Source organism: Elephas maximus, chromosome 3 (genome assembly GCF_024166365.1).
Source record: "Elephas maximus indicus isolate mEleMax1 chromosome 3, mEleMax1 primary haplotype, whole genome shotgun sequence".
NCBI classification, from domain to species: Eukaryota; Metazoa; Chordata; class Mammalia; order Proboscidea; family Elephantidae; genus Elephas; species Elephas maximus.
Window position 1 is genome coordinate 86,299,486 of NC_064821.1, and position 25,457 is coordinate 86,324,942.

The 25,457-nt window shown below is 44.1% G+C and overlaps 1 protein-coding gene across 1 annotated transcript in view; it reads right to left on the minus strand.

Annotated features, from left to right (window-relative positions):
- The window catches only part of SLC6A9 (solute carrier family 6 member 9), a 52,307-nt gene extending 37,588 nt beyond the window's left edge, over positions 1-14,719 (minus strand). The window contains exon 1 of the mRNA XM_049879059.1: positions 14,636-14,719. The gene's annotated coding sequence lies outside the window, so the exon portion shown is untranslated. The remainder of the gene's footprint in view (positions 1-14,635) is intronic.
- Positions 14,720-25,457: the final 10,738 nt, after the last annotated feature.

The window sequence follows — 25,457 nt, forward strand, 5'->3', positions numbered from 1 at the left end:
GCATCCAACTCCTAGGACTGGGCAGAGCTGACCCAAGCACTCCGTCTCTCCCGCCTGGACGTAACTCCCTGTTTCTGGTCTCAACCTCCCTGACTCCTCCTAGGGATAGGGGAAGGGAGTCACTTGTCAGAAAGGCCCGCCCCCCCCCGGGGAAGGGAAAATGGAAGCTATTGGAAGAGGCCCCCAGCTAGTGACGTGGTGATCAGGAGTGTGTGAGAGGGTGGAACAGAGCCCTCCTCCCCCCACTTGAAAAAGTGGGGATGGGGTGGGTCTAGAAGAGGGCACTGAGAGTGTCAGAGAAGGTTCTGAGAATTGTCATGGCCCAGGAAAGTGGAGCTTCCCACCTCACCCTAAGTAAGAAGTCCACGAACGCGGACAGGTACAGGATGCACGGAGCCAGGCCCAGAGGATGGGAGGGACACTCAGGGCTCATTCAAGCCCTCTGACCCTTGCTCTGAGGACAGGCTCTGAGGACAGAGAGTTTGGGAATAATGAGCACTTCAGCTCATGAAGTGGGAAGGAAGATTTTCATTGGGCGTTTGGGAGGTTGGAGTTGTTTATCATCAGAATTTTGCTAGACAAACAGATGACACAACACAAAGTGTGTTTTATGTGTAGAGACAGATTTATAAGCATGTGTGTTTTACACACCTTGACCCAGAAAGGACTTCAGGCAGCCACACAGTGAGTTGAGTCCTGAGGAGAAGGCTGTGGGAAAGACTCTGGTTTGAAAGGCCGTCTCCACGAGACGGGGATTAGAGCAGCTGTTTTTTTCCAACCAGAACTAGGCCTCAAGGGAGGCAGGTTTGGGCCTAACCCAGGTCAGAGCTGGGATGGCCTTCATCCCTGGCCGTCAGCTCCTGGCCCCTGGCCCCTGGCAGCTAGTTCATGGGGTGGGAAAGGCATGGCCAGCCTGGGCCACTGTGGGGAGAGGCAGGGAATTGGGCCCAAGGAGGCTGAGGACAGACAGGAGGACTGATGGGGTCAGGCATCCCGGTTGCCCTGCTTCTTCCTGGGGCAGAGCAGCAAGAGGGCAGGCCACCGGCTGGGCCCCACCCACTGCTGGCTAAGGCATGTCTGTCTCTAGGAGCCTACAGTTACAGTGCTATTTCCTGGGAGGGCTGTGCCCAGCGTCAGATCCCCCAGTGCTGGCTTGATTCCTCATTTGCTGTCATCAGCCAGGAGGATCAAGGCCTCTGGGTTGGGACACAGAGCAGCTTAGGTGTGTTCTGGTGGGAAGAGGGATTACGCCAGACTTGGGCCAATTCCGGAGGGCGTTGTAGAAGCTGGCAGCATTGGGCACCTTGATGGAGAGGTGCTGGGGGCCCTGCTGAGAGGTTGGGGTAGGTGGGCATTGCTTTGATTTGGAGCTTGGCCTAATCAGTGGCTTCTATCCCCTTGCAGCCCAGCCTCAGCAGCCTGGAAGCATGACTCTGAGTGGCCTTCCTGGGCTCTGCCCTCAGATTCTTTCTCTCTTGAACTTGGAGTCCAGTGGTCAGTGCCCAGCACCCTCCCTGCTCTGTCCCAATGCAGGGGAGCTAGTTAGATTGGTTCCAGATCCAAAAGCTGTCTTGGGGGCTCCATGTTGTTTTATTGGCTCTGTTCACTGGGGCAACATGAGCCAATCCTGGGGCTGAGAGCAGGTGTCCTAGGCTGGGTCTCAGTGGCTGTAGGTAAAATCAGGCATACAGACGGGAAACATTGACTTTGACTCTGTCCTGGGAAAGCCCAATGTCCAGTACCTTTGTTAGTTGCCTTCGAGTTGGCTCCAATTCATGGTGACCCCATGTACAACAGAACAAAACGTTGCCCAGTCCTGCACCATCTTCGCGATCATTGGTATGCTTGAGTCCATTGTTGCAACCACTGTGTATTTTAAGTACCTTTCAATGCAGGGGACTCATCTTCCATCAGTCCCTTGAACAAATTCTCTTGTGATCCATTGGGTTTTCATTGGCTAATTTTCAAAGTAGATCACCAGGCTTCCTAGTCTGTGTTAGTCTGGAAGCTCTGCTGAAACCTGTCCACCATGGATGACCCTGCTGGTATTTGAAATATCAGTGGCACAGCTTCCAGCATCATAGCCACACACAAGCCACCACAATATGACAAAGTCACAGGTGGGTGGTGGCCTTAGTACCTTGGAGCTCCCGAAGTCCAGAACTCTTCATGCTGAGTGTCAGAGCTCACAACAACTCTAGAGTTCCCAATACCCAGAGCCCCCAATGCCCAACACACAGAAGGCCTAATGCCCTGTGTGCCCAACATCTAGACCACCCAATACTCAGAACATCCAACTTTCAGAATGCTAATGTCCCAATTCACTGGAAAAGAATCTGGAAAGAAGGGAGCAGTGTTTCTGCATGACCAAGGTCCTTTCAGCGACTGGTATTATATTGGGAATGGACATCACTGAAGTTGGAGCTGGGGAGAGGAGGTGGCAGGAGCAGCAAGCTTCCTTGCTGTGCCCATTCTGGGTCTGGAGAGATCAAGAGAGGCTGTAGGAGGGATGGTTTTTTCTCTGGCCCCACCCCCACCCTGGTGGCAGGACCTGTGTAATTGAAAGCCCACTTACTAACTCACTTACCAAATATTATTATCCTTCTACTATGTGCCCGTTGTACGTAGGGTCACTATGAGTTGGAACTGACTCGATGGCACCTAACAAAAACTGTGTGCTAGAGGAGTCCCTGGGTGGTACAAATGGTTAAGCGTTCGACTACTAATCAAAAGGTTGGTGGTTCAAGTCCACCCAGAAGTGCCTCAGAAGGAAGGCCTGGTAATCTGTGTCTGAAAGGCCACAGCCATGAAAGCCCTATGGAGTACAGTTCTACTCTGCACACACGGGGTCCCCCAGAGTTGGAATTGACTCAGTGGCAACTGGTTTGGTTGTTTTGGTTTCTACGTGGTGGGAATTGTACTTTTTAGAAATACAGTCAGGAGAGAGAATTTCCTGCTCTCAGCTACGGGGCAGTGTGACAATGTGTCAGTGTGAGTCAGCGTGTCACCATCTGTGGCCTACATGTGGGCAAGTGTATAGCCACGAGAACGAATGGCCGTGGTCATGTTGGTGTGACCCTGAGCACAAACTCTGAATCAGGAAGTTGACCTGAGTGGTTGTCAGAGTGGGTCTGGCTATGTCCATCTCTCTGGCCATCCTTATAATCCCTCCCAGTCTCACTGCTTTTCTAAGGGGTGAGATATAAGGCCCCTCTTCTCCTTAGACCCCAGGTACTGAGGATCACGCCTCAGTGGAGAGGAGGAGGCTGATTCCAGAGCTAGAGGCTGAGACCCAGAGCCACCCTGGAGATTCCTTCCCCTGCCCCTGCCCCCGCTGGACCCAGAGCCTCTTTGGAACTGGAGGACAGGAAGTGGGGTGGCTATAAGTGGAGCAAGCAAGACTGAAAATAGCTGTCTGCCTTGGGGAGGATCCTGTGACACACCCCCTTCTCCCAACCCAGGCCAACCAGGCCTGCTGAACTGGGGCCTGGGGAGGGCTCCTGTTTGACTCCACTTTTCCAATTCTCACCAGTGTCTGAGTAACCCTTTTAGACTGGAAGGAGGGACAGGGCAATGATGTCACTACACACTATGGCATCATAAGGAGCTAGATGACGTCACAGAGAGTGACCTGGGCTGTGGGCGTAGGTGGCGGCCTGCTGCCTGGGTGGGTGGACTCCATCTGCTGGTAGTTCCCCACAACTCCCAGCAGCTGGGGACAGCGGGGCTGGATAAGGCCATGCTTGGGGCCCTGCCTTATCTGTCCCCCGCATGTGCCTGATAAGCCTCTTACCAAGGGCTGGCCCAGGGAGCAAGTGAGGAACAGGCTGGAAGAGGTCTGGCTGTGCTGTGGAGAAGACAGCAGGGGTCAGGGAGTCCTGACAGAACCCTAGGAAAGGGGAGGCGAGGGTCAATGTGGGAGCAGTGTGGAGTAGTGTTTAGGAGCACAGACTCTGCTGCCTGCATTTGTGTCTTGGCTCTTCCACTTCATAAGTGTGTGACCTTGGACCTCAGTTTCCTCAGTATTCATCAATAGGAGTACCATTAGCAGTGAGTATCATGGTGAGGATTAAATGAGTAAATATGTGTGAGTGGGCATAGAAGAGGGCCTGGTATATAGAAAGTGCTTGATCAATAAGTACTATCACGTTATCCTCCTTTCTAGATAGAGCTAGGAGATGCCCACCGTGCCCAGCAGCACACGCGGTGGCCTGAGACCTAGCTAGGGTTGCCACAGGAGGAGGCTATCCAGCCCCAGACACATCCCCACACCTACCCAGTCTGCTCTCACCCCCAAACTCACCGGGAATCCTGGCCTTTCTGGTATCCTTTCTGCCAGCAGTCCCCACTGGAGCCTTAGCGCCCTCTGGTGACAAAAGCCACACATGGCAGTTACAACCAGACCCCCAGAGCACATCTGGCCAGACAAGGTGTTGTCACTCCTCTGGTTATTTTATATCATCCTCATATCAAGCATCCAGTTGCTGTCGAGTTGATCTGGCTCATTCCCGTGTGCGTCATAGTAGAACTGTGCTCCATAGAGTTTTCAGTGGCTGATTTTTCAGAAGTAGATCACCAGACCTTTCTTCCAAGGTGCCTCTGGGTAGACTAGAGCCTCCAACCTTTCGGTTAGCAGCTGAGCACACTAACCATTTGCATCACCCAGGGACTCCCATATCAACTTTACAAAGTGGGAATTATCTCCATTTTCTAGATCTAATGCTCAGGGCAGACCTTAAGTTGCCCAAGGATACAGAACTAATAAGCGTGAGAACTTGAACTTGAACCCAGGGTGGTCTGTCTCCAAAACCTATGCTGTCACCCTGTGCCCAATATATACATGCTACCTGGTGGAAGAAATGATGAAATAAAAGAACTGAACAGAAGATTTCAAAGGGCCGCTCGACAAGAGGAAGTAAAGTATTATAATAACATGTGCAAAGACCTGGAGGTAGAAACCCAAAAGGGAACAACATGCTCCGCATTTCTCAAGCTGAAAGAACTGAAGAATAAATTCATGCCTCCAGTTGGAATACTGAAGGATTCTGTGGGGAAAATATTAAACCATTCAGAAAGCATACAAAGAAGATGGAAGGAATACACAGAGTCACTATACCAAAAAGAATTGGTCGATGTTCAACCATTTCAGGAGGTACCATATGAGCAGGAACCAATGGTACTGAAGGAAGAAGTCCAAGCTGCACTGAAGGCACTGGTGAAAAACAAGGCTCCAGGAATTGTTGGAATACCAGATGCAGTGCTGGAAGTGCTCATTCGTCTATGCCAAGAAATTTGGAAGACAGCTGCTTGGCCAACCGACTGGAAGGGATCCATATTTATGCCTATTCCCAAGAAAGATAATCCAACCAAATGAGGACATTATTGAACAATATCTTTAATATCACACTCAAGTAAAATTTTGCTGAAGATCATTCAAAAGCTGATGCACAGTAAGCATATCGATAGGGAACTGCCAGAAATTCAGGCCGGTTTCAGAAGAGGATGTAGAACAAGGGATATCATTGCTGATGTCAGATGGATCCTGGCTGAAAGCAGAGAACACCAGAAAGATGTTTACTTGTGTTTTATTGACTATGCAAAGGTATTCAACTGTGTGGATCATAACAAATTATGGACACATTATGAAGAATGGGAATTCCAGAACATTTAATTGTGCTCATGAGGAGCCTGTACACAAACCAAGAGGCGGTCATTCGAACAGAACAAGATGGTACTGCATGGTTTAAAGTCAGGAAACGTGTGCATTAGGGTTGTATCCTTTCACCATTCCTATTCAATCTGTATGCTGAGCAAATAATTCGAGAAGCTGGACTATATGAAGAATGGGGCATCAGGATTGGAGAAAGACTCATTAACAACCTGTGTTATACAGATGACACAACTTTGCTTGGTGAAAGTGAAGAGGACTTGAAGCACTTACTGATGAAGATCAAAGACCACAGCCTTCAGTACGGAATCCACCTCAACATAAAGAAAACAAAGATCCTCAGAACTAGACCAATAAGCAACATCATGATAAACAGAGAAAAGATTGAAGTTGTCAAGGATTTCATTTTACTTGGGTCCACAATCAACACCCATGGAAGCAGCAGTCAAGAAATCAAAAGACACATTACATTGGGCAAATCTGCTGCAAAAGACCTCTTTAAAGTATTAAAAAGCAAGATGTCACTTTGAGAACTAAGCTGTGCCTGACCCAATCGATGGTGTTTTCCACCACCTCATATGCATGCGAAAGCTGGACGATGACTAAAGAAGATCGAAGAATTGACGCCTTTGAATTGTGGTGTTGGAGAAGAATGTTGAATATTGGAGTGCCGAAAGAACGAACAAATCTGTCTTGGAAGAAGTACAACCAGAATGCTCCTTAGAAGCAAGGATGGCGAGACTACATCTTACACACTTTGGACAGGTCGTTAGGAGGGATCAGTCCCTGGAGAAGGACATCATGCTTGGTAAAGTAGAGGGTCAGTGAAAGAAAGGAAAACGCTCAAGGAGATGGATTGACACAGTGGCTGCAACAATGGGCTCAAGCATAACAAGGATTGTGAGGATGGCGCAGGATCAGGCAGTGTTTCGTTCTTGCTGTACATATGGTTGCTATGAGTCAGAACTGACTCGATGGCACCTAACAACAGCAAAGACAACTTGGTGGGTGTTTACGGTGGCCACATGATCCAGTAGACGACTGAAGTGTGTGCCATACTGAGAGTTTGACTGTCACTTGATTGGTTGTGTGACCACTCAGATTCTCTCACTGTGAATACAGTTGTGTGAATTGGTTTTGAGCATAGTAGCGTTGGCTGTTGGACTGTCGGGACTTTTTGTGCGGCTTTGGTGTGGGTGTATGATTGCCTGTGTGAATGTAACCATAGCTGAGTTTGTTACTCATGCTGTAGGAGATTAATCATGGCCAAGTGAATTGTTGGTCTGAGTAACTGAGGCTACAGGGTGAGGCTACGGAGTGATTGTGCTATGGAGGGTGTGTGGCTGGTGTGAGTGTGGTGCGGGGGTGGGTCCTGAGTTCCCAGCACCGCTTGCCTGTTTGGTCCCAGGACTGTGTCTGCTCCTGATGACACACATGATGGATGACTTCACATGCCTGGTGCACTCCCATGGGCCTGCCTGGGTCTTTATCACCCTCCCCACCCCCTACTTTTTTTTTTTTTTTTTTTAAGAAGTAAAGCAAACAGTACCACAGATGGAGTTAGTTTTCATTTTTTTCCATGGGATATTTGTGAAAGCATTTTTAAAGCCTTTGAGTGATATCTCAAAAAAGTGTCATTTAGAAAGAAAAGTAAATATGGCTATTAGAATTTTTTAATTTGAGCATTGGTTTTCAAGGTGATGTTCACAGATCCCTGGGGGTCTCTGGCACCCTTTCAGGGGATCCACAAGGTAATAATGATTTTCATAATAATAAATTGTTATTTGCCCTTTGCACTTCACTGAGATTTGCACTGACGATGCAAGAGTAGCACTGGGTAAAACGGCTGGTGCCTTAGCAGGAATCAAGGCAGTGGCACCGAACTGTCCTTGTAGCCACTGTGTTCTTCATTACCACAACATACTCACAGTTAAAAAGAAGTCACTGCCTAGCTTTCAACAATATTCTCTAATGTAACAACAAAAACACAAAGAACAAAAGACAGAATAAATAAATGGGACCTCATAAAAATTAAAAGCTTTTGTTCATCTGTAAAAATGGCATGGAGATGGCATCTGACCTCCTCTAACTTCACAAGGGGGAAGGAGAATCAAGATCAACACCCCAAGGCTGATTCCTATGAGGTGGAGGTCAGACATGCCTCCTTTCTCCACCATCTTTACCAGTTCTGATACCAACTTCTCCGCTGGGTTTGATAATTCATTGCAATAGCCATACAGAACTCACAGACAATACTCATGATTATGGGGCAGGTTACAATTCAGGTTCAGAAACGCTCAGGTTACAGTTCTTCCATCAGGACAGCTCAGGCAAATGTTACAAAGCTCTTTTAGCTCTGTCGGTAAGTGCCCCAAGGCACCTCACTCCAAGGGAGCTCAGCTCTAGCTCTGTGGGTTGGCAAACCTAGCTCCATCAAGTGCCCTGAGGCACCTTACTCCACCAGCAAGACTCCTTCCCAAAGGTGCTCAGCTTTCTTGCTATGGGGACCTGGAAGCCCACTGCACAGCCTTCTGCCACCATTTCTCGCTGTCTTCAGTGTTACAGGTCACTCTTTCTCTGTCTCCTGGTTTCAGGAGTTTCTCAGCACAGGGAGGATGCTGGGTCCAAAGGAAGTGCTCCACTCTTGGCTCTTTTTCCTTGGCAAAGGTGAGATTCTCTCCTTCCCGCCTCTGGGATGGCTCATTTTAAGCCTAGTGGGATGGCAAAACTGACCAATCACCTTGGTGGCCACGACCACCACATTTGCATAGTCCCATCCAATCATTTGAGCAGAAGCTACAAGACCATGGCAAGAAAGGCCATGTAAAGGCAACTCATTGCACTGCCTCATCAAAAAACTTTGCCAAAAAAGTGAAAAGACAAGCTACCAAGTGGTAGAATATCCTCAGAAACCGTATATCTGACAAGAATCTAGTAACCAAAATATACATAAAACTTCGACGACGCCAAAAAGACAAATATACATCATCCTGAGACCAGAAGAACTAGATGGTGCCTGGCCACAACCGATGACTGCCCTGACAGGGAGCACAACACAGAACCCCTGAGGGAGCAGGAGAACCGTGGGATGTAGACCCCAAATTCTCATAAAAAGACCAGACTTAATGGTCTGACAGAGACTAGAGGAATCCCAGTGGTCATGGTCCCCAAACCTTCTGTTGGCCCAGGGCAGGAATCATTCCTGAAGACAACTCATCAGACATGGAAGGGACTGGACAATGGGTGGGAGAGAGATGCTGACAAAGAGTGAGCTACTTGTACCAGGTGGACACTTGATACTGTGTTGACATCTCCTGTCTGGAGGGGAGATGGGAGGGTAGAAAGGGTTAGAAACTGGCAAAATGGTCACGAAAGGAGAGACTGGAAGGAGGGAGTGGGCTGACTCATTAGGGGGAGAGTAAGTGGGAGTATAGAGTAAGGTGTATATAAGCTTATATGTGACAGACTGGCTTGATTTGTAAACTTTCACTTAAAGCACAATAAAAATTATTAAAAAAAAAAAAAGACAAATAACCCAATCATAAAATAGGCAAAGGACTTGAATAGACATTTCATCAAAGAGGACGTTCAAATGGCCACCAAACATATGAAAAGATGCTCAGTGTCACTAGCCATTAGAGAAATGCAAATCGAAACCATAGTGTGACAAAAAATAAATGTTGGAGAGGCTGTGGAGAGATTGGAACACTTATACACTGCTGGTGGGAATGTAAAATGGTACAACCACTTTGGAAATTGATTTGGCACTTCCTTAAAAAGCTAGAAATAGAACTACCATACGATCTAGCAATCCCACTCCTTGGGATATATCCTAGAGAAATAAGAGCCTTTACACAAATGGATATATGCACACCCATGTTCATTGCAGCATTGTTTACAATAGCAAAAGGACGGAAGCAACCAAGGTGCCCATCAACGGATGAGTGGATAAAAAAATTATGGTATATCCACACAATGGAATACTACACATTGATAAAGAACAGCAATGAATCTGTGAAACATTTCATAACATGGAGGAATCTGGAAGGCATTATGCTGAGTGAAATTAGTCAGTTGCAAAAGGACAAATAACGTATAAGACCATTATTACAAGAACTCAAGAAATAGTTTAAACAGAGAAGAAAATATTCTTTGATGGTTAAGAGAGAGGGGAGGGAGGGAGGGTGGGACAAGGGTATTCACTAATTAGATAGTAGATAAGAACTGCTTTAGGTGACGGGAAAGGCAACACACAATACAGGTGAGGTCAGCGCAACTGGACTAAACCAAAAGCAAAGAAATTTCGGAATAAACTGAATGGCTCAAAGGCCAGCATAGCAGGGGTGGGGGTTTGGGGACCATGGTTTTAGAGGACATCTAAGTCAATTGGCATAATAAAATCTATTAAGAAAACATTCTGCCTCCCACCTTGAAAAGAGGCGTCTGGAATCTTAAACGCTAGCAAGCGGCCATCTAAGATGCAATTGGTCTCAGCCCACCTGGATCAAAGGAGAATGAAGAACACTAAGGACACAAGGTAATTACAAGCCGAAGAGACAGAAAGGGCCACATAAACCAGAGGCTACATCAGCCTGAGACCAGAAGAACTAGATGGTGCCCAGCTACAACCAATGACTGCTGTGACAGGGAACAAGAGAGCAGTGGGATGCAGACCCCAAATTCTGGTAGAAAGACCAGACTTAATGGTCTGTCTGAGACTAGAAGGACCCCAGACCTTCTGTTGGCCCTGGACAGGAACCATTCCCAAAGCCAACTCTTCAGACAGGGATTGGACTGGACAATGGGTTGGAGAGGGATGCTGGTGAGAAGTGAGCTTCTTGGATCTGGTGGACACTTGAGACTATGTTGCCATCTCCTGTCTGGAGGCAAGATGAGAGGGTAGAGGGGGTTAGAAGCTGCAGAAATGGACACAAAAAGAGAGTGGAGGGAGGAAGCGGGCTGTCTCATTGGGGGAAAGCAATTGAGAGTATGTAGCAAGGTGTATATAAGTTTTTGTGTGAGAGACTGACTTGATTTGTAAACCTTCACTTACAGCACAATAAAAATTTAAAAAATTAAAAAAAAAACCCCACAGTGTGATACCATTTCATCCCCACTAAGATGGCTAAGATTGAAAAACAGAAAATAACAATTGTTGGTGAGGATATTGGGAAATTGGAACCCTTAGCCATTGCTGGTGGGAATGCAAAATGGTACAGCTGTTGTGAAAACACAGTTGCAGTTCCTCAAAAAACTAAAAAAAACTACCATAGGGCTCAGCAATTCCACTCCTAGGTATATACCCGAAATACTTGAGAGCAGTGACTCAAAAGAGACTTGTACACCAAAGTTAACGGCAGCACTATCCACAATAGCCAAAAGGTGGAAACAATCTAAATGCTCACTGATAGATGAATGGATAAACAAAATGTGGTACATACGTGGATTGGAATACTACTCAGCCAGTAAGAGGAATAAAGTCTTGATACGTGCTACACTATGGATGGAGCTTGAAGGCATTATGCTGAGTGAAATAAGCCAGTCACAAAAGGACAAACATTGTATGACCTCACTCATATAAAAAGATAAGAAAAGGCAAATGTCTAGACACCAAAGTTTAGTAGTGGTTATCAGGGGCCAGTGGGAGGGGGAAAAGAGGGGTTTCCAGTGATGGAAAAATCGAATTCAGGTTATTGCACCATCAATTATTGCAATTGCTGTCAATAAGTTGTACACCTATAAAAAGTTGAATTGGCAAAGGTTGTGTGATAGATATATTTACAATGACAAAAAAAGTACCTACGGAGGCTGCTTATGTACAACTAAACATCTCATGGGATTTGGTTCCCTAGTTTGGAGGTTTAGGGTCATGGTTTCATGGGATGTTTCAGTTAATTGGCCTAATAACGTGTTTAGTGCTTCTCTTCTCCCTCGTAGTTAGTTTCTCAGTGCCTGGGGTCTTAAAATCTTGCAAGTGGCCATGCAAGGCACAACAGTTGGTCTCTATTCACCTGGAGCAACAGAGGAAGGAAAGTCAGGAATAGGAGGAGGATGTGGAATGTGTGACTAATTACCTGCATGAACAACTACTTCTGTTGCCCTGAGACCAAAAGAACTGAATGGTACCCAGCTACCATTACTGAACATTTTGATCAAATATTTCGTATAAGAATCTTGATCAAAAGGGGGGGAAATGTAGAACAAAATTTCAAATTGTAATGGATGGACTCTAGACTTTCTGGAGCCTTGGAGGGTGGATGAACCCCTGAAACTATTGCCCTGAGATAATCTTTAAACCTTAAACCAAAAACATCCCCCGAAGTCATCTTAAAACCAAACGATAGTTTAGCTTAGCTAGTAAAGAATGTCTGCCTTGAACATTACGTTCTTTTAAGAAACATCTATATGGGATCAAATTGACAACACCAACTCAAAAGATTGGATAGGAACCTTACTGGGCAGTAAGTTTACGTTAATGAGGGATGAACAACTCTGAAAAGGAGGGTGAGAATGATTGTACAACTCGAAGAATGTAATCAATGTCACTAAACTGTACATGTAGAAACTATTGAACCAGTGTATGTTTTGTGTATATTCTCAACAACAAAATAAATAAAATTTAGAAAAAAAAGAAGTCACTGTGACAAGATGGGAAGTACACATAAAGCATGTCTGCAGCCACCAAAATATGACCGTTACCTCAAGGAAAAGCAGTTGTGCAACAACTGAGTTGTGAACTAGCCACTTTTTTTTCATGAAACACCAGTTTTACTTTACAGAATGAATGACAAACTATGGTTATTCAGACTTGGGTATTTGGCATACCTTTTCTCAAAAGTGAATGAAGTGAGCCTGTCACTTCAAGGGAAAAAACTGTTAGTGTTTGTTGCCAATGTTAAAATGAGAGCTTTCAAGTGAAAGCTAGACTTTGAAAAACTTTTTCTGCTACCGTGAGCTTGAAAGTTTCCCAGTGCTAATGAGATTGGTGGTGTCATTAACGGATGTGTGTGTTTTAATATTGGATAATGATGTGTCAACATTTGGAAGGTCTGTATAACTCAATGAATCAGTATTTTCCAAATGACCAATGCATTATGCTGCAAAATAATACATGCATAAAAGATCCATGCAAAATACGAGAGAGAATGAAAAGCTCATTGATATGGTTTCAGGTGCCACACTGCAACTCATCTTTGAGAAACCACCACTTGTGGAGTTTTGGTGTTGTATCAAAGAAGACAAAGAGCCCCGGTGGTGCAATGGTTAAGCACTCGGCTGGTAACCAAAGGTTGGCAGTTTAAACCCACCAGCCAGTCTGCGAAAGAAAGATGTGGCAGTCTGCCTCTGTAAAGATTACAGCCTTGGAAACTCTTTGGGACAGTTCTACTCTGTCCTGTACAGTGGCTAGGAGTTGGAACCAACTTGATGAAAATGGGTTTGATTTTTGGTTATCAAAGAAGACTATCCACAGTTAAGTGAAAAGGCTATTAAAATACTTCTTTTTCCAACTACATACATTGTGAGGCTGTCGTCGCTTGTTTCAACTAAATCAACGTATTGCAACAGATTGAATATAGAAGCAGATATGAGAATCCAGCGTCTTCTACCAAGACATCAAAAAGACTTAGAAAAGTATAAATCGATGCCACTGTGTTCATTAATCTTTTGTTTTGAAAAATATGGCTACTTTTTGTAAACATATGTCTTTTCTGTTAACATACAGTGGATTTAGTATTGTTATTTTAAATTAATACATACTTAAATTTTTCTCCAGTTTTAATCTCAAATACAAGGAACATTAACAGATAAAACCGCTTAAAAAAAAAGCTCTTTGGGGTCCTCAATTCTTCTGAAGAGTGCAAAGGATCCCGAGACCAAAAACTTTGAGAACCGTTGAATTAGAGTTTAACTTTGAAAAAAAATGAGCCTTGATTTTCTCGCCCCAGACCTTTGTTAAGACTAATGTCCTCTTAAAGAACAAACTTATTTTACTGCCTACATTACAATGTATGTAATGATTTTTAGCATGTTTCCAGTGCGGCTGGTAGCACTGTCTTTTCCATGTCTTTCCTCACCTTCTTCCTGGTTAAAAATGCATCTCTGAATAGCTGCTGCCTCCAGGACAGATAGCACTGTGGGTGGGAGGATGAGGGTGGTGGGAGTGGGGGTGGGGGGGCTGGCTCTGCACAAGTTCTGGTGGCCTTGCTTAACTCTACTTCTGTCCCTAAGCACACTTTTCTTTTTTTAAAGCTATAGGGTCGCTATGAGTCGGAATCAACTCGACGGCAATGGGTATAATTTTTGAGTTAAGAACTTTACATTCATTTTCTCATTTAATCCTCACAATGACACTGCAAGCTAGACACTGTAATTATTCCCATTGTATAGATAAGAAAAAACCAGCCTCAGAGAGATTAGGGGAAACCTCTAGGAATGCAACTGACCTTAAATCCTCTTTAATTTGTAGATAAAAATTTAGGGTAAAACCAGTTGCCATCTAATTGACTCTGACTCCATAGAAACCCTCCATAGGGTTTCCAGTGGCTGATTTTTCAGAAGTAGATTGCCAGACCTTTCTTCTGAGGCATCTCTGGGTGGGCTAGAACCTCTGACCTTTTGGTTAGCAGCTGAGTGAGTTAACTGTTTGCATCACCCAAGCACTCCAAGGATGACCTTAAATCTCCTTTAATTTATACTTAAAAAAAATTAATCATCTAAAGTTTAGTACTTTAACAGTTCTTAGTAACAAATTACCACTAAAGGGAGACACCAGCATAGGTCCAAAATCCTCACCTGAGCCCTCACATTTGGGTCCTCACTCCTGAGCCTCCACCGAAGCTCCATGTCTGCATTCTCAAACCTGAACCCTTACGCTCATCTTTCACCTGATTTTTTTTTCAGAACTTTTATACTGAGCCTTCACATTCCATCCTTCCCACTAGAACCTCCCTCCCCTTGAGTCCTTACCTGAAGCAACATGCTTGAGCTCCTCACCTGAGCCTATGTACCTGAGCCTATATAGACCAGCCCATACCAGAGCCCAGCACTTCAGCCACAGGTGGGTTCAGACTCTGAAACAGTCCATCTCCAGCAAGCAGCGAGAAGTCTAGGGCAGAGAGTGAGGGAGTGGGTGGAAGAGGGGTGTGACCTGGTGAAATAGGAGTGGAGAAGAACCATGGGCTCTCCGCCCATAGCCATGGTCAGGAATGTTCCCAGACAGCACTGACCTCTCACCCGAACCCGCCTCAGCACAACTGCCCCCATCATTCCCACTTCAAGGACCAGCAGCCGCCTCTGGAGCAACTGGGGCATTACCATGGCAACCATGCCAGGCCAGCTTTGGAGTGAGACGGGGCTGCTTTAAAACCTTTTGTTGCCCAGAAACTTAGGGCTGATTCTCTCACCCTGGTAATTTCAGGTAATTAGGACAATCTGCTTCCCTACCATGTCTCTCAACTTGGGGAAAAATCTATCTTTGGTCTCAGTTAGATCCTTCCTGAGACAACATGAGCGGGAAACTCAAGCTCTCTGTCCATGGATCCCCAGTCACCACCCATGCCCTAGTTCCCAGTGGGTGTCTCTCACCTCCTCCTGACATCCTGGTAGGAGAGCTAGAGGAAGGCTGAGAGGGCCTGACCTCCTGCCTCTGCCCCACCTGGGATGTGGGCTTGGCAGTGCTAAGGGTGGAGTCTTGCCAGTGGGGTACCTGGTGGAAGAGATGGAGGAATGACTGCGGGGGTAGTGGGAGCTGCTCAGGGCTTGGTGACCTGAACAGAGACCTGCATGTGGGTGATTAGCTGTCACGCTGGCTCTAAGCTCCTTACTCTCTGGATCTAGCCTCCCTACCTCCAGTCTAAGCCAGAGGGAGGGAGCCCGAGGCACCCAGGCAGGGCTTGGGTCCTTGGTGGGTCTGCAGGCTCCCTCCCCAGTGACCCATTTAGCCTAAGCAGCTGTGGCCTTGGGGAAGTCTGGCCTCTCCCTGTCTGTTTGATTCCTTGTCTCTGTGAGTCTCTCTGCTTTTGTGTGGCTCTCTGTGTCTCCCTGCCTTTGTGTACGTGCATCTCTGTTTCTCTCTGTCTCCCTGTCTCTGTGTGTACTCCATGTCTTCTGTCCCTGTGAACAGTTCTCAGCGACCCTGACTCTGTGAAACTGTGGTTGACAACAGAGGGCATGGGTACAACTGGGTGATGGGTTACACAAGTCTCGATAACAGGATTATGGGTGATAGAAGTTCTCGGGGACACAGACCTACTTGTAGGTGAGTCGAGATTTCAAACATCAGGGTCTAGGTGGCAATGCATTGTGGGTTTGAGGGACATTGGGTTTTTGTATTTGACCCACAGATTGGGTGACCCTGAACTGTGGGCAATCCAGAATCTAGGTGACTTGATATCAACTCAGAAAGAATTTGAAAGGCAGCAAAGTGGCAGCTGTGGTTCTCAACCAGGAGCAATTTATACTCTAAGGGAAAACTGGCTACGTCTGGAGACATTTTTGGTTGTTGCACCTGGGATGGGGGGAGATGCTACTAGCACCTAGTGGGTAGGGGACAGGGATGCTGCTCAACATCCTACAATGCACAGGACAGCTCCGCTCACAAACAAAAAATTATGTGGCCCAAATGTAGAATACGAACTCTGAAGTTGCCTGCCTAGGTTTAAATTCCAGCTCTCACATTCTGCTACCTCGGGCAAATCTCCTCATCTCCAACATGGGGTGCCCATATAGTACCCCTTCTAAGCTTATCAGGATTATTGAGTCAATACTTGTAAAGTGTTTAGAATACTGTCTGGCACGTAATAAGGGCTATTTATCTCTTAACTGGAGAGAACGAGGTAAATCTGGATTCAGGGACTCAATCTCTCCCTTTCTCATTTCTGCTTCTACTTCAGACAGGCTTCTTCCATTGCAGGAAACCACATGGCCAGCGATTGTGGGGATGGTGCAGGACCAGGCAGTGTTTTGTTCTGTTGTACATAGGGTTGCTATGAATCACAGCTGACTCGACAGCACCTAACAACAGCCACGTGGCCAAAGGGTAGCTCCAGTCTTACATCAAGCTGGCTTAGTTTTATCAGAGGGAAAGAAATAAGCATTTCCTTGCTTCAATTTGGATACATCCCAAGGAATGGCTGTGATTGGCTTAGCTTAGCTCATTTGATCGCCCTTCTGTTAGCAGGGTGCCATGACTGAGATTAGAATCACCTGATTGGAGGGGAAGGAGAGCTGTTTTCCAAAGGAGGAAAGGGCAGTTGAACAGGCAAAGATGATAAGTGGCTCCCATACCAGGGATTGTAGGTGAACCTGGATTGGCACAGTCTCTGACTGATACAGGGTTGTAGATGACACCATGTTGCAGAATGGCTTCTGTGAGCTAATCCGTCTTAACTTCTCAGGAACATTTAACTCTTATTGACCACTCCCTCCTTACAACACTCTCTTCTCTTAGCATTTTTTTTTTAATAATTCATTTTGTTTATTTTTTGTGGTTGTTGAGAATGTACACAGCAAAAAATACGCCAATGCAAGTTTCTACATGTACAATTTAGTGACATTGATTACATTCTTCGAGTTGTGCAAACGTTCTCACCCTCCTTTTCTGAATTGCTCCTTCCGCATTAACATAAACTTACTGCCCCTAAGGTTCCTATCTAATCTTCAAGTTGCTATTGTCACTTTGATCCTATATAGGTAGTTCTTAAAAGAGCATAATGCTCAAGGAAGACCTTCTTTACTAGCTAAGTTAAACTATCGTTTGGTTTTAAGAAGACTTCAAGAGAGATTTTTGCTTTAAGGTTTTAAGATCATCTTGGGGCAAGAGTTTCAGAGGTTCATCCAGCCTCCAGGGCTCCAGAAATTCTGGAATCAATGAGAATTTGAAATTCCATTCTGTATTTTCCCTCTTTTGATAAGGATTATTCTACAGAATCTTTGATCAAAATGCTTAGTAATGGTAGTCGGGTGCCATTCCATATCCTCCTCCTATACCTGACTCTCCTTCCTTTGTTGCTCTAGGCAAACAGAGATCAGTTGTTATGCCTTGGATGGCTGCCTGCAAACTTTTAAGACCCAGGCGCTACACAACAAACTAGGAGGTAGAACAGAAGCACTAAACGTGTTGTTTTTGTTGTTAGGTGTCATCCAGTCATTTCTGACTCATAGCGACCTTATGTACATCACAACAGGACACCATCCAGTCCTGCACCATGCTCACAATTGTTATGCTTGAGCCCATTATTGCAGCCACTGTGTCAGTCAATCTTCTTGAGGGTCTTCCTCTTATTTGCTGACCCTCTACTTTACCAAGCATGATGTCCTTCTCCAGGGACTGGTCCTGCCTGATAATATGTCCACAGTATATGAGATGTAGTCTTGCCGTCCTTGGTACTAAGGAGCATTCTGGTTGTACTACTTCCAACACAGATTTGTTCATTCTTCTGGAAGCCAACTGTATATTAAGTATTCTTCACCAGCACTGTAATTCGAAGGCATCAATTCTTCTACAGTCTTCCTTATTCATCATCCAGCTTTCTCATGCATATGAAGCTATGGAAAACACCATGGACTGGGTCAGGCACACCTTAGTCTTCAAGGTGACATCTTTGCTTCTCTACACTTTAAAGAGGTCTTTTGCAGCAGGTTTGCCCAATGTAATACATTGTTTGATTTCTTGACTGTTGCTTCCATGGGTGTTGATTGTGGATCCAAGTAAAATGAAATCCTTGACAACTTCAGTCTTTTCTCTGTTTATCATGATGTTGGTTATTGGTCCAGTTATGAGGATTTTTGTTTTCTTTATGTTAAGGTATATTCCATATTGAAGGCTATTGTCTTTGATCTTCATCAGCAAGTACTTCAAGTCTTCTTCACTTTCAGCAAGCAAGGTTGTGTCATCTGCATAATGCAGGTTGTTAATGAATCTTCCTTCAATCCTAATGCCCTATTCTTCTTTATATAGTCTGGCTTCTCTGATTATTTGCTCAGCATGCATATCGAACAGGTATGGCGAAAGGATACAACCCTGATGCACACTTTTCCTGACTTTAAACCATGTAGTATCCCCTTGTACTGTTCGAACAACTGCCTCTTGACCTATGCACAGGTTCCTCATGAGCACAATTAAGTGTTCTGTAATTCCCATTCTTCGAAATGTTATCCATAATTTGTTATGATCCACACAGTCGAATGCCTTTGTGTAGTCAATAAAACACAGGTTAACACATTTCTGGTATTTTCTGCTTTCAGCCAGGATCCATCTGACATCAGCAATGATATCCCTGGTTCCACGTCCTCTTCTGAATCCGGCTTGGATTTCTGGCAGTTCGCTGTTGATATACTGCTGCAGCCACTTTTGAATGATCTTCAGCAAAGTTTTACTTGTGTGTGATATTAAAGATATTGTTCGATAATTTCCACTTTTGGTTGGATCGCTTTTCTTGGGAATAGGCATAAATATGGATCTCTTTCAGGTAGCTGTCTTCCAAATTTCTTGGCATAGACGAGTGAGCACTTCCAGTGCTGCATCCTTTTCTTGAAAAACCTCAATTGGTATTCTGTCAATTCCTGAAGCCTTGTTTTTTGCCAATGCTTTCAGTGCAGCTTAGACTTCTTCCATCAGTACCATCGGTTCCTGATCATATGCTAACTCCTGAAATGGTTGAGTGTCAACTAGTTCTTTTTGGTATAGTGACTGTATTCCTTCCATCTTCTTTTGATGCTTCCTGCGTCATTTAATATTTTCCCTCTAGAATCTTTCAATATTGCAACTCAAGGCTTGAATTTTTTCTTCAGTTCTTTCAACTTGAGAAATGCCTAGGGTGTTCTTCCCTTTTGGTGTTCTAATTCCAGGTCTTTATACTTGACTTTGTCTTTTTGAGCTGCACCTTTGAAATCTTTCTGTTCAGCTCTTTAACTTCATCATTTCTTCCTTTCGCTTTAGCTACTTGAAGCTCAAGAGCAAGTTTCAGTAAGTGCTTCAGTAAGTGTTAACCACATTATCAGGCCAATTAACTGGGATGTCCCATAAAGCCTTGACCGTAAACCTCCAAACCACAAGGAACCAAATCCTATGAGGTGTTTTGTTGTACATAGCAGCCTCACTCTTAGCTTTCTTGACAACACAGCTTTTTTATTTTTTCCCCTTGCCCTCTAGCAGCAATTTCTCTTTGTCCTTTGATGGCTTCTTCTCTTCTAGCAAGCTTGGAAATGTCAGAGGTGTTCAAAACTTAATCCCAGGCTGTGGTGAAATAAGTTCCTTTATGTGACCTTTTGCCTTCATTCTTTGGAGAAACAGCTTGAGAGATTTTTCCCCTAAACCCCGAGGAGTTACCTTTGCCCTAGTTTTCCACCCCAGAGGGTTTGTTACTTTTTTTGTCCAGGTTAATTGACATTTCCTGGGTAAGCTATAAATAACTGGATGGTTTGATACTTTTTTTCTGGCCCTGGGCTGCAGACTGCCCTGTGATTGGTGTGCACCTTGCAGGGATTGGTCAATATACTATGCAAATGAAGTGACCGTGCTGCTGTTGTTGCTGGGTGATATCATGGATTGAATTGTGTCCCCCAAAATATCTGTCAACTTTGCTAGGTCGTGATTCTCAGTATTGAATGATTGTCTACCATTTTGTCATCTGATGTAAATCCTATCACTATGATGTAATAAGATGGATTAGTGGCAGCTATGTTGATAAGATCTACAAGATTAGATAAGTGTTTTAAACCAATCTCTTTTGAGACATAAAAGAGAGAAGCGAGCAGAGAGACATGGGGACCTCGTACCACCAAGAAAGCTGTACCAGGAGTAGAGCACATCCTTTGGACCTGAGGTTCCTGTGCTGAGATGCTCCCAGACCAAGGGAAGACTGCTGCATCACAAGGACCTTCCTCCAGAGCCGAGAGAGAGAGAAAGCCTTCGCCTCGAGCTGGCACCCTGAATTTGGACTTCTAGCCTACTGGATTGTGAGAGAATAAACTTCTCTTTGTTAAAGCCATCCACTTGTGGCATTCCTGTTATAGCAGCACTAGACTACTAAGACAGGTGCCACTGAGTCATTTCTGACTCACAGTGACCGTATGTAGAACAGAATGAAAACACTGCCCAGTCCTGTGCCACCCTCATAATCATTGCTATGTTTGAGCCCATCATTGCAGGCACTGTGTCAATCCATCTCCCTGAGGGTCTTCCTCTTTTTCGCTGACCCTCCACTTTACCAAGCATGATGTCCTTCTCCAGGGACTGATCCCTCCTGATAACATGTCCAAAGTATGTGAGACAAAGTCTCACCATCTTTGCTTCCAAGGAGCACTCTGGCTGTACTTCTTCCAGGACAGATTTGTTTATTCTTCTGGCAGTCCATGGTATATTCAATATTCTTCACCAACACCATAATTCAAACACATCAATTCTTGTTCCGTCTTCCTTATTCATTGTTCAGCTTTTGCGTGCAAATAAGGCGATTGAAAACACCATGGCTTGGGTCAGGCACACCTTAGTTCTCAAAGTGACTTCTTTGCTTTTTAACACTTTAAAGAGCTCTTTTGTAGCAGGTTTGCCCAATGCAGTACGTTGTTTGATTTCTTGACTGCTGTGTCCATGGGTGTTGATTGTGAATCCAAGTAAAATGGAGTCCTTGACAACTTCAATATTGTCTTTGTTTATCATGATGTTGCTTATTGGTCCAGTTGTGAGGATTTTTGTTTTCTTTATGTTGAGGTATAATCCATACTGAAAACTGTCGTCTTTGATCTTCATCAGTAAGTGCTTCAAGTCCTCTTCACTTTCAGCAAGCAAGGTTGTGTCATCTGCGTATCAAAGGTTGTTAATGAGTCTCCCTCCGATCCTGATGCCCTGTTCATCGTACAGTCCGGTTTCTTAGATTATTTGCTCAGCATACAGACTTAATAAGTATGATGTACTGCTGCAGCTGATTTTGAATGATCTTTAGCAAAATTTTCTTTGCACAACAACAGATACATGGGCCAATGGAACAGAATTGAGAATCCAGACATAAATCCATCCACATATGAGCAGCTGATATTTGACAAAGGCCCCAAAACAGTTAAATGGGGAAAAGACAGTCTTTAACAAATGGCGCTGGCATAACTGGATATCCATCTGCAAAAAAATGAAACAAGACCCATACCTCACTCTATGCACAAAAACTAACTCAAAATGGATCAAAGACCTAAATATAAAATCTAAAACCATAAAGATCATGGAAGAAAAAATAGGGACAATGTTAGGAGCCCTAATACATGGCATAAACAGTATAGAAAACATAAAGAACGTAGAAGAAAAACTAGGTAACTGGGAGCTCCTAAAAATCAAACACGTATGCTCATCCAAAGACTTCAGCGAGAGAGTAAAAAGACTACCTACAGACTGGGAAAAAGTTTTTAGCTATGACATTTCTGATCAGTGCCTGATCTCTAAAATCTACATGATAGTGCAAAAACTCAACTGCAAAAAGACAAATAACCCAATTAAAAAATGGGCAAAAGATGTGAATAGACACTTCACTAAAGAAGACATCTAGGTAGGTAACAGATATATGAGGAAATGTCCACGATCATTAGCCATTAGAGAAACGTAGATCAAAACTACAATGAGATTTCATCTACTCCAAGAAGGCTGGCATTAACCCAAAAAACTCAAAAGAATAAATGTTGGAGAGGCTGTGGAGAGATTGGAACACTTCTGCACTGCTGGTGGGAATGTCAAATGGTACAACCACTTTGGAAATTGATTTGGCGCTTCCTTAAAAAGCTGGAAATAGAACTACCATACGATCCAGCAATCCCACTCCTTGGGATATATCCTAGAGAAATAAGAGCCTTTACACGAACAGATATATGCACACCCAGGTTTATTGCAGCACTGTTTACAATAGCAAAAACGTGGAAGCAACCAAGGTGCCCATCAACGGATGAATGGATAAATAAATTATGGTATATTCATGCAATGGAATACTATGCATTGATAAAGAACAGTGAGAAATCTGTGAAACATTTCATAACATGGAGGAACCTGGAAGGCATTATGCTGAGTGAAATTAGTCAGTTGCAAAAGGACAAATATTGTATAAGACCACTATTATAAGAACTTGAGAAATAGTTTAAACTTAGAAGAAAACATTCTTTTGTGGTTACGAGGCGGGGGGTGGGAGGGGGTATTCACTAATCAGATAGTAGATAAGAACTACTTTATGTGAAGGGAATCACAGCACACAGTACAGGGGAGGTCAGCACAATTGGACTAAACCAAAAGCAAAGAAGTTTCCTGAATAAACTGAGTACTTTGAAGGCCAGTGTAGCAGGGGCAGGGGTCTGGGGACCATGGTTTCAGAGGACATCTAAGTCAATTAAAAAAAACCAAAAAAAAGTCAATTGACATAATAAAATCTACTAACAAAACATTCTGCATCCCACTTTGAAGAGTGGCGTCTGGGGTCTTAAATGCTAGCAAGCAGCCATCTAAGATGCATCAATTGGTCTCAACCCACCTGGATCAAAGGAGAATGAAGAACACCAAGGACATAAGGTGATTACGAGCCCAAGAGACGGAAAGGGCCACGTGAACCAGCGACTACATCATCCTGAGACCAGAAGAACTAGATGGTGCCCGGCTACAACTGATGATGGCGCTGACAGGGAACACAACAGAGAACCCCTGAGGGAGCAGGAGAGCAGTGGGATGCAGACCCCAAATTCTCATAAGACTAGACTTAATGGTCTGACTGAGACTGGAAGGACCCCGGTGGTCATGGCCCCCAGACCTTCTGTTGGCCCGGGACAGGAACCATTCCCGAAGCCAACTCTTCAGACTTGGATTGGACTGGACAATGGGTTGGAGAGGGATGCTGGTGAGGAGTGAGCTTCTTGGATCAGGTGGACACTTGAGACTATGTTGGCATCTCCTGCCTGGAGGGGAGATGAGAGGGTGGAGGGGGTTAGAAGCTGGCGAAAAGGACACAAAAAGAGAGAGTGGAGGGAGAGAGCAGGTTGTCTCATTAGGGGGAGAGTAATTGGGAGTGTGTAGCAAGGTGTATATGGGTTTTTGTGTGAGAGACTGACTTGATTTGTAAACTTTCACTTAAAGAACAGTAAAAATTATTAAAAAAAATTTTCTTTGTGTGTGGTACTAATGATATTGTTCCAGAAATACTGCATTCAGTTGGATCACCTTTCTTGGGAATGGGCACAAATATGAATCTCTTTCAGTTGGTTGGCCAGGTAGCTGTCTTCTGGATTTCTTGGCATAGACGAGTGAGCCCTTCTGGCTCTGCATCTGTTTGTTGAAACATCTCGATTGATATTCCGTCAATTCCCGGAGCCTTGTGTTTTTGCCAATGCTTTCAGTGGAGCTTGAGCTTCTTCCTTCAATATGATCAGTTCTTGATCATATGCTACCTCCTGAAATGGACACATTGACCAATTCTTTTTGGTACAGTGACTCTGTGTATTCCCTCCTTCTTCTTTTGATACTTAGTGCATAATGCAATATTTTGCCCATAGAATTTTTCAAAATTGCAGCTTGAGGCTTGAGTTTTTCCTTCAGTTCTTTCAGCTTGAGAAATGCTGAGTGTGTTCTTCTCTTATCTTTTTCTGATTTCAGGTCTTTGCCCATTTCATTATAATACTTTACTTTGTTCTCGAGATGCCCTTTGAAATCTTCTGTTCAACTCTTTTACTTCATCATTTCTTCCATTTGCTTTAGCTACTTTATGTTCAAGAGCAAGGTTCAGAGTCTCTTCTGACATCCATTTCAGTCTTTTCTGTCTTTTTAATGCCTCTTGCTTTCTTCATGTATGATGTCCTTGATGTCATTCCACAACTGGCCTTTTCTTTGGTCATTAGTGTTCAGTGTCTCAAATCTATTCTTGAGATGGTCTCCAAATTCAGGTGGGATATACTCAAGGTTGTGTTTTGGTTCTCGGGACTTGTTTAGATTTTCTTCAGCTTCAACTTAAACTCACTTATGAACAGCTGATGTGCTGTTCCATAGTCAGCCCCTGGCCTTGTTTTGACTGATGATACTGAGTTTTTCTTTCATCTCTTTCCATAGATGTAGTCAATTTGATTCCTGTGTTTTCCATCCAGCGAGGTCCACATGTATAGTCACCATTTATTTTGCCGAAAAAAATATTTCTTACTAATTTGCTCTATAAGCTTTCACCTAAAGCACAGTTAAAAATATGAAAGAAAAGGAGAACGGTATTTCCAATGAATAAGTCGTTGGTCTTGCAAAATTCTGTCATGTGATCTCTGGTGTGGTTTCTATTACCAAGGCCATATTTCCCAACTACAGATCTTTGTTCTTTGTTTCCAACTTCTGAATTCCAAACACCAGTAATTATCAATGCATCTTGATTGCATGTTTGATCAATTTCAGACTGCAGAAGTTGGTAAAAATCTTTAATTTCTTCATCTTTGGTGTTAGTGGTTGGTGTGTAAATTTGAATAATAGTTGTTATAAGTGGTCTTCCTTATAGCTGTATGGATATTACCCTATCACTGTCAGTGTTGTACTTCAGGATAAATCTTAAAATATTCTTTTTGATGATGCATACATCATTCCTCTCCAATTTGTCATTCCTAGCATAATAGACCATATGATTATCTGATTCAAAATGGCCAGTACCAACCCATTTCATCTCACTAATGCCTGGGATATCCATCTTTATGCATTCCATTTCATTTTTGATAGATTCCAATTTTCCTAGATTTGTACTTCATATATCCCACGTTCTGATTATTAATGGATGTTTGCAGCTGTTTCTTCTCATTTGAA